The sequence below is a fragment of the Pongo pygmaeus genome, chromosome 3 (assembly GCF_028885625.2).
Source record: "Pongo pygmaeus isolate AG05252 chromosome 3, NHGRI_mPonPyg2-v2.0_pri, whole genome shotgun sequence".
NCBI classification, from domain to species: Eukaryota; Metazoa; Chordata; class Mammalia; order Primates; family Hominidae; genus Pongo; species Pongo pygmaeus.
This window is the reverse complement of record NC_072376.2, coordinates 94,546,067-94,558,762: the sequence shown is the minus strand read 5'-3', so window position 1 is coordinate 94,558,762 and position 12,696 is coordinate 94,546,067. Positions and strand designations below refer to the sequence as shown.

Below are 12,696 nucleotides of genomic sequence, written 5' to 3'. Positions count from 1 at the left end.
TTGTATACTCTAAATGGGTGAATTGTATGGTATGTAAGTTATAGCTCAGTAAAGCTGTTTTTTTCTTTTTTTAAGATGTCAAATCTACAATCTCATCTTCCATCTTAAAGTAGAAAAAGAAGAACAAGGCCGGGTGTGGTGGCTCACACTTGTAATCCCAGCACTTTCGGAGGCTGAGGTAGGTGGATTACTTGAGGTCAGGAGTTCCGGACCAGCCTGGCCAACATGGTAAAACCCCTTCTCAACTAAAAATACAAAAATTAGCCAGGTGTGGTGGTGCGTGCCTGTAATCTCAGCTCCTTGGGAGGCTGAGGCAGGAGAATTGCTTGAACCCAGGAGGGAGGTGGAGGTTGCAGAGAGCCAAGATCATGCCACTGCACTCCAGCCTGGGTGACAGAGTGAGACTCTGTTTCCAAAAAAAGAAAAAGAACAAATGAAACCCAACATAAACAGAAAGAAAAAAATTAGAGTGGCAATAATGAAATAGAGAATAGAAAAACAGTAAAGAAAATCAACAAAGCCCAGGTGCAGTGGCTCACACCTGTAATCCCAGCACTTTGGGAGGCTGAGGCGGGTGGATCACAAGGTCAGGAGATTGAGACCATCCTGGCCAACATGGTGTGAAACCCCATCTCTACTAGAATTAAAAAAAAAAAAAAAAATTAGTTGGGCATGGTGTTACACACCTGTAGTCCCAGCTACTTGGGAGGCTGAGGCAGGGGAATAGTTTGGACCCGGTAGGCACAGGTTGCATTGAGCTGAGATCGCAGCACTGCACTCCAGCCTGGTGACAGAGCAAGACTCTGTCTCAAAAAAAAAAAAAAATCAACAAAACTAAATGCTGGTTCTTAGAAAAGACCAACAAAATTGAGTGAAAAAGTAACTAATAGGAAGTCAAATAAGAATAATAAGAATTATTATTATTATCTTTAGAGATATGGTCTCATTCTATTGCTTAGACTGGAGTGCAATGATGTGATCATAGTTCACTGCAGCCTTGAACTCCTGGGCTCAAACGATCCTCCCACCTCAGCTCCCTAAATAGTTGGGACTATTGGCGTGTATCACCACACCTGGCTAATTTTTAAATTTTTAGTAGAGATGGGATCTAGCTATGTTGTCCAGGCTAGTCTTGAACTCCTGGCCTCCAGCAATCCTCACGCTTCAGCCTCCCAAAATGCTGGGATTACAGGTGCAAGCCACTGTACCTGGCCAAATAACTATTTATGTACTTGGGAAACTGGATTTGAGACCTAAATCTGCTACTAAGTTTCTGATGTGAGTTTGAGAATTTCCCTTAACCTTCTTAGGTTTCACTTCCTTGTCTTTAAAATTGAAGCAGTTCATGTGGATTCGATAAAATGTATTTCAACAAATTTAGCATTTGGAAGGTCCTACCATTAATAAGGCATGATTCCTGTTGTGCCAGATGTGAAATTATTCTGTTTTGCAAACTGACCTAAGCCAATTTGGCTATTGCCAACAGACAGATTCTCTCAGTAAATGTTGGTACCTCTGATCATTAGAGGTGGGTGGAAGCTGTATCTCCTTTGCTACAACCTTGCTACCTAGAGCTATTTTTTGATAAAAGCAAGCTTTGAATCAAATTTTGCCTCAGGTACAAGTATCTGTTGTTCCGCAAGCACAAAAACAATTATATAGCCAGTTCATATAAGAACAGTGAAGTCCTCATTCTCTCTCCTTTTAGGTTTCTGAGCAAGATGCTTGCATGATGAAAGATTCAATCTAAGGCCAATGCAAAAATATTGTGAAAGCAGCAGGATCAGCTAGCCTTCCAGTTGGGTGAGGCAATCAAATTCTTTGTTTTGATGTAGGTAGGGGGAATCATAGCATTGAATGCACTTCTATTTCTAGAGTCAACTCTAAAGATGTTAAGCTGCTAGTCTTGGCTGATTCTTACAGCCCATTCATCAAAGGGCAGAAGTGACTGCACGATTTATTAAGCTAACTACACATTAAGAACATCACTCATTTCACCAATGAAATATTATATCTAACCTTATATCAGCTATCTGTTGCCACAGTGATACTGCATAACAAACAATCAGAAAGCCTTAGTGCATAAAAAATAAATTTATTGCTCAAGTGCCTGAGTTCAGTGGAGGGTCAATTAAGCAGCTCATCTGATCTTGCCTGGGTTTGCCTACATATGTGGGGGTCAGGTGGCTGTTGGCTGGGGCTACTGGGGCAGCATTTTTTTGTTCCATGTGCCTGTCGTCCTCCAGAAGACTATGCAGGGCATGTTCTCATGGTGATAACAAAGATGCAAGACCAAATAAGCTCAATCAGCAAGCTGTTTCCAAGTGTGTGCTGATGTCATGTCTGCTAACATCCTATTGGCCAAAATAAATTATGTGACTGAGCTAGAGTCAAGGGGTGGGGCAAACACACTCTCCATAGTAGAAGGGCACTGGTGTTCTCACTGTGTTATTCTCTGTAATGTTGCTTGTTTTTGTTTTTGAATTAGGTATAGAATTTTAAAAACCCAAGATAAAAGGAGTGAACATCATATTGCTTTCATTATCCAAGGTCTGTGGCTGTGAATTAACACATGCCGTGAGTTCATATGTCAGAAAACTGCTTCAGTGTTGTATTCTAGTCATTGGTGTCCATGGAGGAAATATTTATCTACTGTTACACGTCTTTATCAGCAGTGTTAGATACCATGGATTAAATGGTACTGGAAAATGATTTTTTAATCTGGCTTATCTTTTGAGGCTATCAGTCTTCAAATAGTGAGTCTTGCTGGGGCTCTATTAACTAGGCCAAATCGAGAACGCTTTGCTAACCTGTGAAGTTGGAGAATAGAAATGGAGAAAGTTGAACATGATCTAAGCTGATTTTTCTATTGTCCACTTGGCGGTAGAATGGTTTTCAGAAAGTAGTGTGAAGAGCAACGAGCCAAGTAAAAGAGACATAGAATTTTATGAATTCTTAGCCAGGAGAAAAATGCAGCACGTGTTTGAAATAGGTATTCTAATCAGCATTATTACTTTTATTAAGGTATAAAAGATAGTATAATCCAGGGTAGGTGTGTTTATATAATAAGTTTTAAATGTTTTTAATTTTTTTTAAGGAGTAGTGATAATTCTATTTCCCAACACATCAAATGAAGCTACTTGCTTACTGGTTAGAGTTCGGTGCTCAGAAATACAGATTTTAGAGATTGTCTTAATTTGGGTATTCCTTAGCACCATTTAATCTTTTCTTTCTCCTATTAAAATTAGAAAAGTTCTTGTATATAACACTACTCTTACAATGTTATGTAAGTCCTTCCTACTCAAATTGTGCCGGGAGTTCAAGATCAGCCTGGGCAATATGGCAAAACCCTGTCTCTACAAAAAAAAAAAAAATACAAAAATTAGCCAGGCATGCTGGTGCACACCTGTAGTCCCAGCTGCTTAGGAGGCCGAGGCAGGAGGATTGATTGAGTCTGGGAGGTTGAGGCTGTAATGAGCAGTGATCATGCCATTGCACTCCAGCCTGGGCAACAGAGCAAGACCCTGTCTCAACAAAACCCCCAAAACAAACAACAAAAAACACAGTGTGGTGAGCAACATTGGCATCACTTGGGAGCTTGTTAAAAACATGCGGAATCTTGGCTTTCATTCCACACCTACTGAAACAGACTGAAATTTAACAAGGAGAATCTCCCAGGTGATTTGAGTGTAGTTTTACATGCACTGTTCTCCACTGGTAGAATGCAAACAGTGGATGATGAGGTACGAAGTGAAGAAAAGTGGGACAGGACCATTTAACAGGTATTCATGGATCTATTCTGAACTTTCAGTTGCCCATGCTCCAGCACTGTAGATTGTGTTTAAGAGGCCACCTGTAGTTCTTTTAGATTCTAAAAGAAAGAAGGCAGAGTGTGTCACTAATTCACCAACTTATCAATCAATCATCAAAATACAGGAGATTCTGTTTTGGCCTAGCCAGCCACTGATGGTGTGACATTTGGTAGGGCATTAATCTCTGAGTCCTTAGCATCCTTATCTGAAAACGATGAGATGGTTGGGCAAGTTCATCCTTTTCAGCTTTTTGGAAGAGGCTATGCTTTTAGGCAGGGTTGATAGTCAACTGGTAAACACAGGTGGCCCTGTCCCCATCTTTAGACTGGGTTTTGTTTGGAGTGGCTGGTGCCAGTGACGTACTGGTAGTTAAGGTGGTTTGAATATTTTTCCAAACAATGATTATAGGGGAACTTGCCAGGTGCAGTGGCTCTGCCTGTAAGCCTAGCACTTTGGGAGGCCAAGATGGGAGGTTTGTTTGAGCCTTGAAGTTTGAGACCAGCCTGGGAAACATAGCAAGACTCTGTCCCTATCAAAAAATTTTTTTAGGCTTGGTGCAGTGGCTCACACTTGTAATCCCAGCCCTTTGGGAGGCTGAGGTGGGAAAATTGCTTGAGCCCAGGAGTTTGAGATCAGCCTGGGCGACATGGTGAAACCCCATCTCCACTAAAAACACAAAAATTAGCCAGGTGTGATGCTATGTGTCTGTAATCCCAGCAACTCGGGAGGCTGAGATGAGGGGATTGCTTAAGCCTGGGAGGTCAAGGCTGCAGTGAGCTGTGATCATGTCACTGTACTTCAGCCTGGGTGACAGTGAGACTCTGTCTAAAAACATTTATTTTTCTAAATTTAAAAAATAATTATAGGGGAGCTAAGTGTCAGGGACTGTTAGGGACTAAGTAGTATGATCATAGGTTCCAGAGTACTTGCTTGTCATGGACTCAGATACATGTCTATGTAGAACTGAGGAATCAGAAAGTTGAATTAGGCAGAGCAGAGAATGGAAGGTACATGGGCTTTAGTGTCAGTCTTGGATTTCTATGCTAGTTCTGTTGTTTACTAGTTATATGGTTTTCAGTATATTACCTGAAATCACTTAGTATCTTTTTTAGGCTATAACATGAGATTAACATAATAATAACATGTACCTCAAAGTAAAATTGTGAGGAGTTAATAAGAGAATTTATGTAGAGGGTCTGGCAAGTGGCAGATGCTCAGTAGATGTTAGTTTCCTTTTCACTTGTGTGTCCATACCCAAATAGCTTGTATGTAGAGCTTTACTTCTGCAAACTTCTATAAGGTGATACAGCAAATGAACAAAGACACCAGGTACCTTAATAAATTACAAAAAAAGCTAATCATTAGGGCAATTCTAGTTGGAGTGGAGGGAGGTTATACATTCACCTGAAACTCTTGCCAAAATCAAAGATGGCTTTCTTCTTTCAGCCAGTGATCTCTCAACATTTTTGCTTGCATGCTCTCTTCAAGCATTTTGAAAAAAACAAACACAAAAATAGCTATGTATTCCACATACATTTTAGAGTTGACATCTAAAATTTGTCATCATAAGTTTAAATAGTTGCAAAGGATGTGATTTCTGGCATAATATAAATATTATCATTTGAAAATAAAACTATTGTTTATCTATCATAGATTAGAATATTTAAAGCAAGAAGCACACTGGGAAATACCAATCTACAAGGTGGACCATTCTGAATTTTTACAGTTCTTAGTGAGAAACAGCTTGGTGAGGACTTGCTTTCCCAGCATCTCATTCTGTGTCCTGGGTGCTCCTTTAGCTTTATTTCAAGGAAGAGAAGGTGAAAGGTTACATATTTATTCCTGACAGTTCAACGCTGCATCTTTGAATAAAAGCTGGGGTTGGCAAACTTTTTTATTTTTATTTTTTTGAGGAGGAGTCTCGCTTTTGTCACCCAGGCTACAGTGCAATGGCGCGATCTTGGCTCACTGCAACCTCTGCCTGTCGGGTTCAAGCGATTCTCCTGCCTCAGCCTCCCGAGTAGCTGGGATTACAGGCGCCTGCCACCACACCTGGCTAATTTTTTTGTATTTTTAGAAGAGGCGGGGTTTCACCATGTTGGCCAGGCTGGTCTCAAACTTCTGACCTCAGATGATCCGCCTGCCTCTGCCTCCCAGATTGTTGGGATTATAGGCGTAAGCCACTGCACCTGGCCGGCAAACTTTTTCTTAAAGGACAGAATAGTACATACTTTAGGCTTTGAGGGTCATACAGCCTCTGTTGTAATTACTCAGCTCTCCCATTGCAGTGTGAATGCAGCCATAGGCAATACATAAATGAATGAACAGGCCTGTGTTCCAATAAACTATGTACTCTTTTAGCAGTCACTCCTCATCTCCCCCATCACACTCATAACCCCTAACTCCCATCCTCTTCCCCCATCCCTAGGCAACCACTTACCTACTTTCTGTCTCTGTGCATTTGCCTATGCTGGACTTTTGGAAGCCTAGTTAGAGCTCGCTCTGTGATTTTGCAAAAACCCAATTCTCTATATTAAATCTCTTTTTGCTTAAAATGCCTTGAGTGGTTTCTGTTTCTTGTACTGAACCCTAACTGGTTCAGAGTTAAAGGAGAAAAGTGAAGAATTTTCATCTTTTAAAGAAGAGCTTTTTTTTTTTTTTTTTTTTTCCCGAGAGGGAGTCTTGCTCTGTCGCCCAGGCTGGAGTGCATTGGCATGATCTTGGCTCACTGCAACCTCTGCTTCCTGGGTTGAAGTGATTCTCCTGGCTCATCCTCCTGTAATCCCTCCTGTAGCTGGGATTACAGGCATGTGCCACCACTCCCAGCTAATTTTTTTTTTTTTTTGAAATGGAGTCTCGCTCTGTCGCCCAGACTGGAGTGCAGTGGTGCGATCTTGGCTCACTGCAAACTCCACCTCCCAGGTTCAAGCTATTCTCCTGCCTCAGCCTCCTGAGTAGCTGGAATTACAAGCACGCACCACCACGCCTGGCTTAGTTTTGTATTTTTAGTAGAGACAGGGTTTCACCATGTTGATCAGGCTGGTCTCGAACACTTGACCTTGTGATCCACCCGCCTCGGCTTCCCAAAGTGCTGGGATTACAGGCGTGAGCCACTGTGCATGGCCTAATTTTTGTATTTTTAGTAGAGATTGGGTTTCACCATGTTGGCCAGGCTGGTCTCGAACTCCTAGCCTCAAGTGATCTGCCCTCCTCGGCCTCCCAAAGTGCTAGGATTACAGGCATGAGCCACTGCACCTGGCCAAGAGCTTGTTTTTTAATGAGTGATAATGAGTCTCAAATTGCTGTATTTAGATTCAATTGTATACATGTTAAGACACCAATACTTACAGCACGCCAAAAATTATCCTTTTAAACTAATTATATTTATAATAAAAATTTAGATGTTTCACTTAAAACTATGCAGAAGAGCACTAAAGTCATAATGGCAAGGTAACTAGTTTTGCAAATTTCTTAGAGGTGAAATGCAGGTGCAGGAGTCTGAAGACTTGCTTCAGGCTGCACATGATTATCTCCAGAATGTTCTTGGAATCTAAGCCTTTGACTTTACACTTTCTGGCTTCATTCTTTAAAATGCATTACAAGTCATTTTTGTTTGATTCCTTAAATGTCAAAAAACCATGTATTTATTATTTAAAACTTTCTAACAATACAGACATGAAGGTTCTACCTTTAACTACACTTTCTAGGGGTCACCGTAATTAACATATTTTATCCTTTGAGATCTTTCTCTGAGACAGGAGCTGTAAGGGAAACTTACTCTGTATAGTAGATGACTTCTTGAGGTGTCTCCGAGGATCTAAGATCTACATACAAAATTAGTGTATTTCTTTGAAAGCCTAGCACAGTGCCCTACCTGTGGTACTTAAATGAATCTTTGTTGATACTCTCCTCCAATTTAAATGATTCAGAGCTGAGACAAGGAGTTAAAAAGTAAATCATTTAAGACATGAGTCTGAACTGCACATCTTTATAAGATCCTCTGCACAGCCAGTGCTTTTTTTTGTAATTATTTTATTCACTTTTTAAAGAGTGTGGATACCTATAACACAGAAATAACAAATGTCTTTGTCAAGTGTTATTTTTGTGATATGAACAAAATGAGGTGATTCTTTATGCTATATCATATTCAGTAAAAGTAATACTGATAATACCTGAATTTATAATTGTCTTATTAAGTGCTTTATATTTTACTTCATAGGACTTTGAAATATATCTTATCTGATCCTAGTGAGGCAGACTTAATAAGGTCATGCCCATTTTAGAGATGAGTAAATAGAAGCTAACAGAGGTTCATCAACTTGTGAAGGTCACACAGTTAGCGGTAGAGCTTCAACAAAAGCATTTTGACCTTAATGTTCTTTTCCCTATGAATACACCCAACATTGTCTAGCAATTGCCTTTATTAATTGGGTAAGATGACTTTGGGGGACAATTTTGAGACCGTTGGCATATGCCTCTGCAATTTTCACTTATTATTGCATCACTTTCTCGTTTTGGAAGCCAAATTATAGTTTAGCACAGTTACTATAACTCAATAAATTAGTTGTGGCCTGATGAGGGTGCTCTTATTCAATGCATGATTTGAGAATTGATGTTCAATCTAGTTTATAACATCACATATTGCTTAAGTAAATGAGTGTGTGAGTATATTTATCTTGGACCAAATAGAGTATTTTAGTTTAGATCTTCCTCTCTTTTCCTACCTGTGCAAAGAACTGGAACCTCCACTTTCCCCCTTATTCTGAAGACATCACAGTGTAGTTTTAAAATAGTAAAGAACCTTCCAAAGATCAGATTGATTTAACTCTGATTCTGGAGGGAGAGTATGGGAATATGGGAAGGGAGGCTGGATCTGTCCGGCACTGAGAATGGTCAGCAGCTGAGGAAACTCCTTTAAAAAGCCCTTCTGAGCCTCTTCTCCCAACCCCAGTCCTAGCAGTCCAGGCATCACGTAAGTAGGATTCCTTTGTGCATGTTCTCAGCTCTTAGATTAGCTTCCTTAAACTTTTGGCTGACGACAAAAGTACTGAAGTGTAGATCTGTCCTTCTTGATTTACTGATGGAAAAATTATCTTTAGGTTCTGCTTTTGTATCCTTGCTGCTCATTTATGGACTGACATGGGTAACGCCTTCCTGGCTGGACCTTCTTCTCCGCTTCCGCCATCATACACACACACACACACACGTCTCTCTCGAGCAGGTGCCATTCCACCCCCTAATCCTGGGAGGCTCTAGATAGTACAGGAACATCCTGTGCTCTGTCAACCCATTAAGCACTTTCATTGGCTTGCCTCTGGACAATACAATAATTTATTGAAACCCATTATAACTTGGAACATTTGATTCCTTAAATTAAATAGTGTCAGACAGCAGTGACTCTGCCACTTCCTAGCCTGGAAACTCTGGACAAGTTACCTAACTTCTTCAGTTTTCGGTTTCCTCTTTTACAGAGTAGGGCTAATAATATAGTACCTACCTTAACGTGTGGTTGTGACAATTTAAAGATTCTGTAGGAAAACCAGTTAGCTTATGGCCTGATCATTATGTCTAGAATATCTTTTAAAACGAACTGACTTTATACTTTGTAGCTTCAGTCTTTTAAAAACAGTTTTTTAGCTTTTAGAAATAATTTTTCTTTGATTCCTTAAATCAGTGGTCCCTAACCTTTTTGGCACCAGATACCAGTTTTGTGGAAGACAATTTTTCCATGGACTGGGAAGGTGAGGTGCAGGGAGATGGTTTTGGGATGATTCAAATGCATTACATTTATTGTGCACTTTATTTCTATTATTATTACATTGTAATATAAAATGATGTAATTATACCACTCACCATAATGTAGAATCAGTAGGAGCCCTGAGCTTGTTTCCTGTAACTAGATGGTCCCATCTGGTGGTGATGGGAGACAGTGACAGATCATCAGGTATTAGATTCTCATAAGGAGTGTGCAACCTGGATCCCTCATATGTGCAGTTCACAATAAGGCTTGTGCTCCTATGAGAATCTAATGCTGCTGATCTGACAGGAGGCGGAGCTCAGGCAGTAATGGGAGCCATGGGGAACAGCTGTAAATACAGATGAAGCCTTGCTCACTCACCTGCCACTCACCTCCTGCTGAGCAGCCCAATTCCTAACAGGCCATGGACTGGTACTGGTCTGTGGCCTGGGGGTTGGTAACCCCTACCTTAAATGATAAGACATCATGTATTTGTTATTGATATATGACAAATAGTATTATTAAACATACTTGGTCATAGGCACCAACTTTAGGGACCAGGGTATTTTTGAGGGGGGCAGGACTAGTAAGAATAATCTTAGGAACAATAGGTTGAAATAGGGACCAAAGAATAGATCCTGTAAAGTCAAAAGCAGGAACTTAATGATAAAAACTTAGGGTAGGGGGAGAGATTCAGGGTCCACACAGGAAATTAGTTATCATTTTGGGATATAGCATCTTGGGTATAAGTGGCAGTAAAGGGTGCTCAGATTACATTGGGAATCCCAGTCATTCCCTCCCTAAGCAGCCTAATAGGAAGGATGACTTAGTGTGAAACATCCCCAGGTTGAGTGCTGGAGCAGCTCAAGGAAACTCAGATCAGTCCATGCATTATACTTGGAAAGACAGAGATAGGAAAATCTACAGATTGGTACCTGAAATGATAAAATACAAGTATTTGCCTTCCTCCCCACAGTGTTTTATGCTTTCACAGTTTATTTTTATACATTTGAGATGAGGTAGGTGCCCAGGATTTTTCTAGTCAAGAAAGTGCTCATTTGGAGATCTCAGATATTTTTGGTTTGGCACACTCTTTATAGTAATGGATTACTGAATTCCAGAGCATTTGAAATGATACAATTGATATGATTTTTAGTGCTGAAAAAAGAGGACTCTCCCAATATATATATATAACCTTTCAGTGATGTTCTTTTTCTTACCATCACTAAGTTGGTGTTTTAAACTTATCCTTGTCTTCTTTCCCTGTTTTCAGCTTCTTAAATGCTGCATTGAAAGGATGAAACAGAACGGATGTGAACAAGAGTTCCCTGAGAAAGGACAGCTCTTAGAGAGATAGGATAATTACTGGACTCAAGAAGATACCAAATCATGGTGTGCATTTCTGCGTTGTGTTCGGAAGAGGAACTGAGGATTGTTATGAAAAGGAAGGATGTGTTCAACTTAGAAGAATTAAACCTCAACCATCTGTCTCTTCCAAATGGCATTCTTGATTCCAAAATCTTAAGTAGAGTGTAAAGTTATTGATGGATACTGTCGTAGCCAGGCCAAGCTGAGCTATTCAGTAGAACAGATAAACCTGAAAATCTCAGTGGCTTAACACAACAAGATTTATTTCTTTTTAATATCACAATCTGATGTAGATTGGGTTGGTCTCCTGCTTGGCTTTCCATCAAGTGACAGCTCAGGGATCCAAGTTGCTTTTATATGGAAACTGTCATCTTGAGAGCATTTTGTTTCCAGCTGTATGGACAGGAGATACAGAAGGTGTGGAGAAGTGCATCCTTCCTGGATCACAAATGATACATCACTTTAGCTCACATTCCATTGTTAAGAATTAGTGACATGATCCCACTGGGATTCATGGGGTCTGGGATATGGAACACATGGATATTTGGTGAGCATGAACAAACTTTGCCACAGAAACATTACCTCTATTATGTTATTGTGTATCCCTTATCTTTTCATGGTAGATTTCGCATAGGATTAGTATCAGGAAAAGGTTTTTCTCTCCTAAAATGTTGGTATTCTTCTTTTTTTCCTCTGGAGTCAGGAACTTTAGATTTAATATTAATGACTATCTAATCTGAGATTTTTAGTAGCATCATGTATCCTATTTCTCTATTGTGTTTCTGGAATAGTTTTATTATTGCATTTTAACTGACCAATTGTATTTGATTTTTTAAAAATTGCCATAATCCTTTCTAGCTTTAGCTGTTCATTTAATGGACACTTACCAATAGCAGATGTATTGATAAGGATGAAGGATGTTTTTGGCTGCAACAGAAAAACTAATAAGTGGTTTAAGCAGTAAGAGTTTAATTATCTGATACAAGAAGTCTGGCAGTTTCAGGATAGGTTAATTCAATGGTGTGATATCATAGAGGATCATGTACACTCACTTTTTCTGTTTTATAAACTTCAGCTTTTGATGTGGTCTCCCCTTCTTGTCACATACGGCTTAGTAGTTCCAGGTGTTGCTTGCCATGGTAGACCCTAGGCAGGCCTGGGTCTTGTGACACAGGAGACAAATATGCTCACAGACTGGTCGTTATGACATGGCTGCAGTGTGGTGCCACCAGGCCTGCATCACGCCTACTCATCATATAATATTAGATTATATAGTCTGTGGAAAATGTTGCAAAATGATACTGGTGGCAGGGTCAGAAATTGTATCCAGACTTGGATGTTCGATCCAGGCAAATGGCTTGTTGAAAAGAGATTTCTCTTTAGAGAGAAATCATGTTGGTGTACCAGGTGACATGTTTGGTTGGGGGTAGGGTGGGGGGACTGCTTGGATAGCATGGTAGTGATAGAAGTGGTGATAAGCTGGATGCTGGATATAGTTAGAAGGATTTACTGATCAATTGGATGTGAGGAGTGATATAGAGAGAGATGTTGGGAATGACTCCAAGTTTTGGCCTGAGTGATGGGAAAAATCGATCTGCTATTTATCAAGATAGGGAAGACCAATGAGTTTGGTGCTGTCATAAAATAAAATGTATCAGATTTTTAGCAACAACTGGAAGTAAGACATTACAAGGAGTCTGGGCTGGGCTGAGATAGAGTTCAGATGGGGAGCTGGAATCAGAGTGCTGCCCCAGGTCCTGGGACCCTGCCAGGCAGAAA

The 12,696-nt window shown here is 40.2% G+C and overlaps 1 long non-coding RNA gene across 1 annotated transcript in view; it reads left to right on the top strand.

Moving 5' to 3' along the window:
* LOC129035212 (uncharacterized) overlaps positions 1–11,997 on the top strand; it is a 38,678-nt gene extending 26,681 nt beyond the window's left edge. Inside the window, exons 3-5 of the long non-coding RNA XR_008502144.2 lie at positions 76–178; positions 1,709–1,803; positions 10,823–11,997. This is a non-coding gene — a long non-coding RNA (uncharacterized LOC129035212). The remainder of the gene's footprint in view (positions 1–75; positions 179–1,708; positions 1,804–10,822) is intronic.
* The last annotated feature ends 699 nt before the right edge of the window (positions 11,998–12,696 follow it).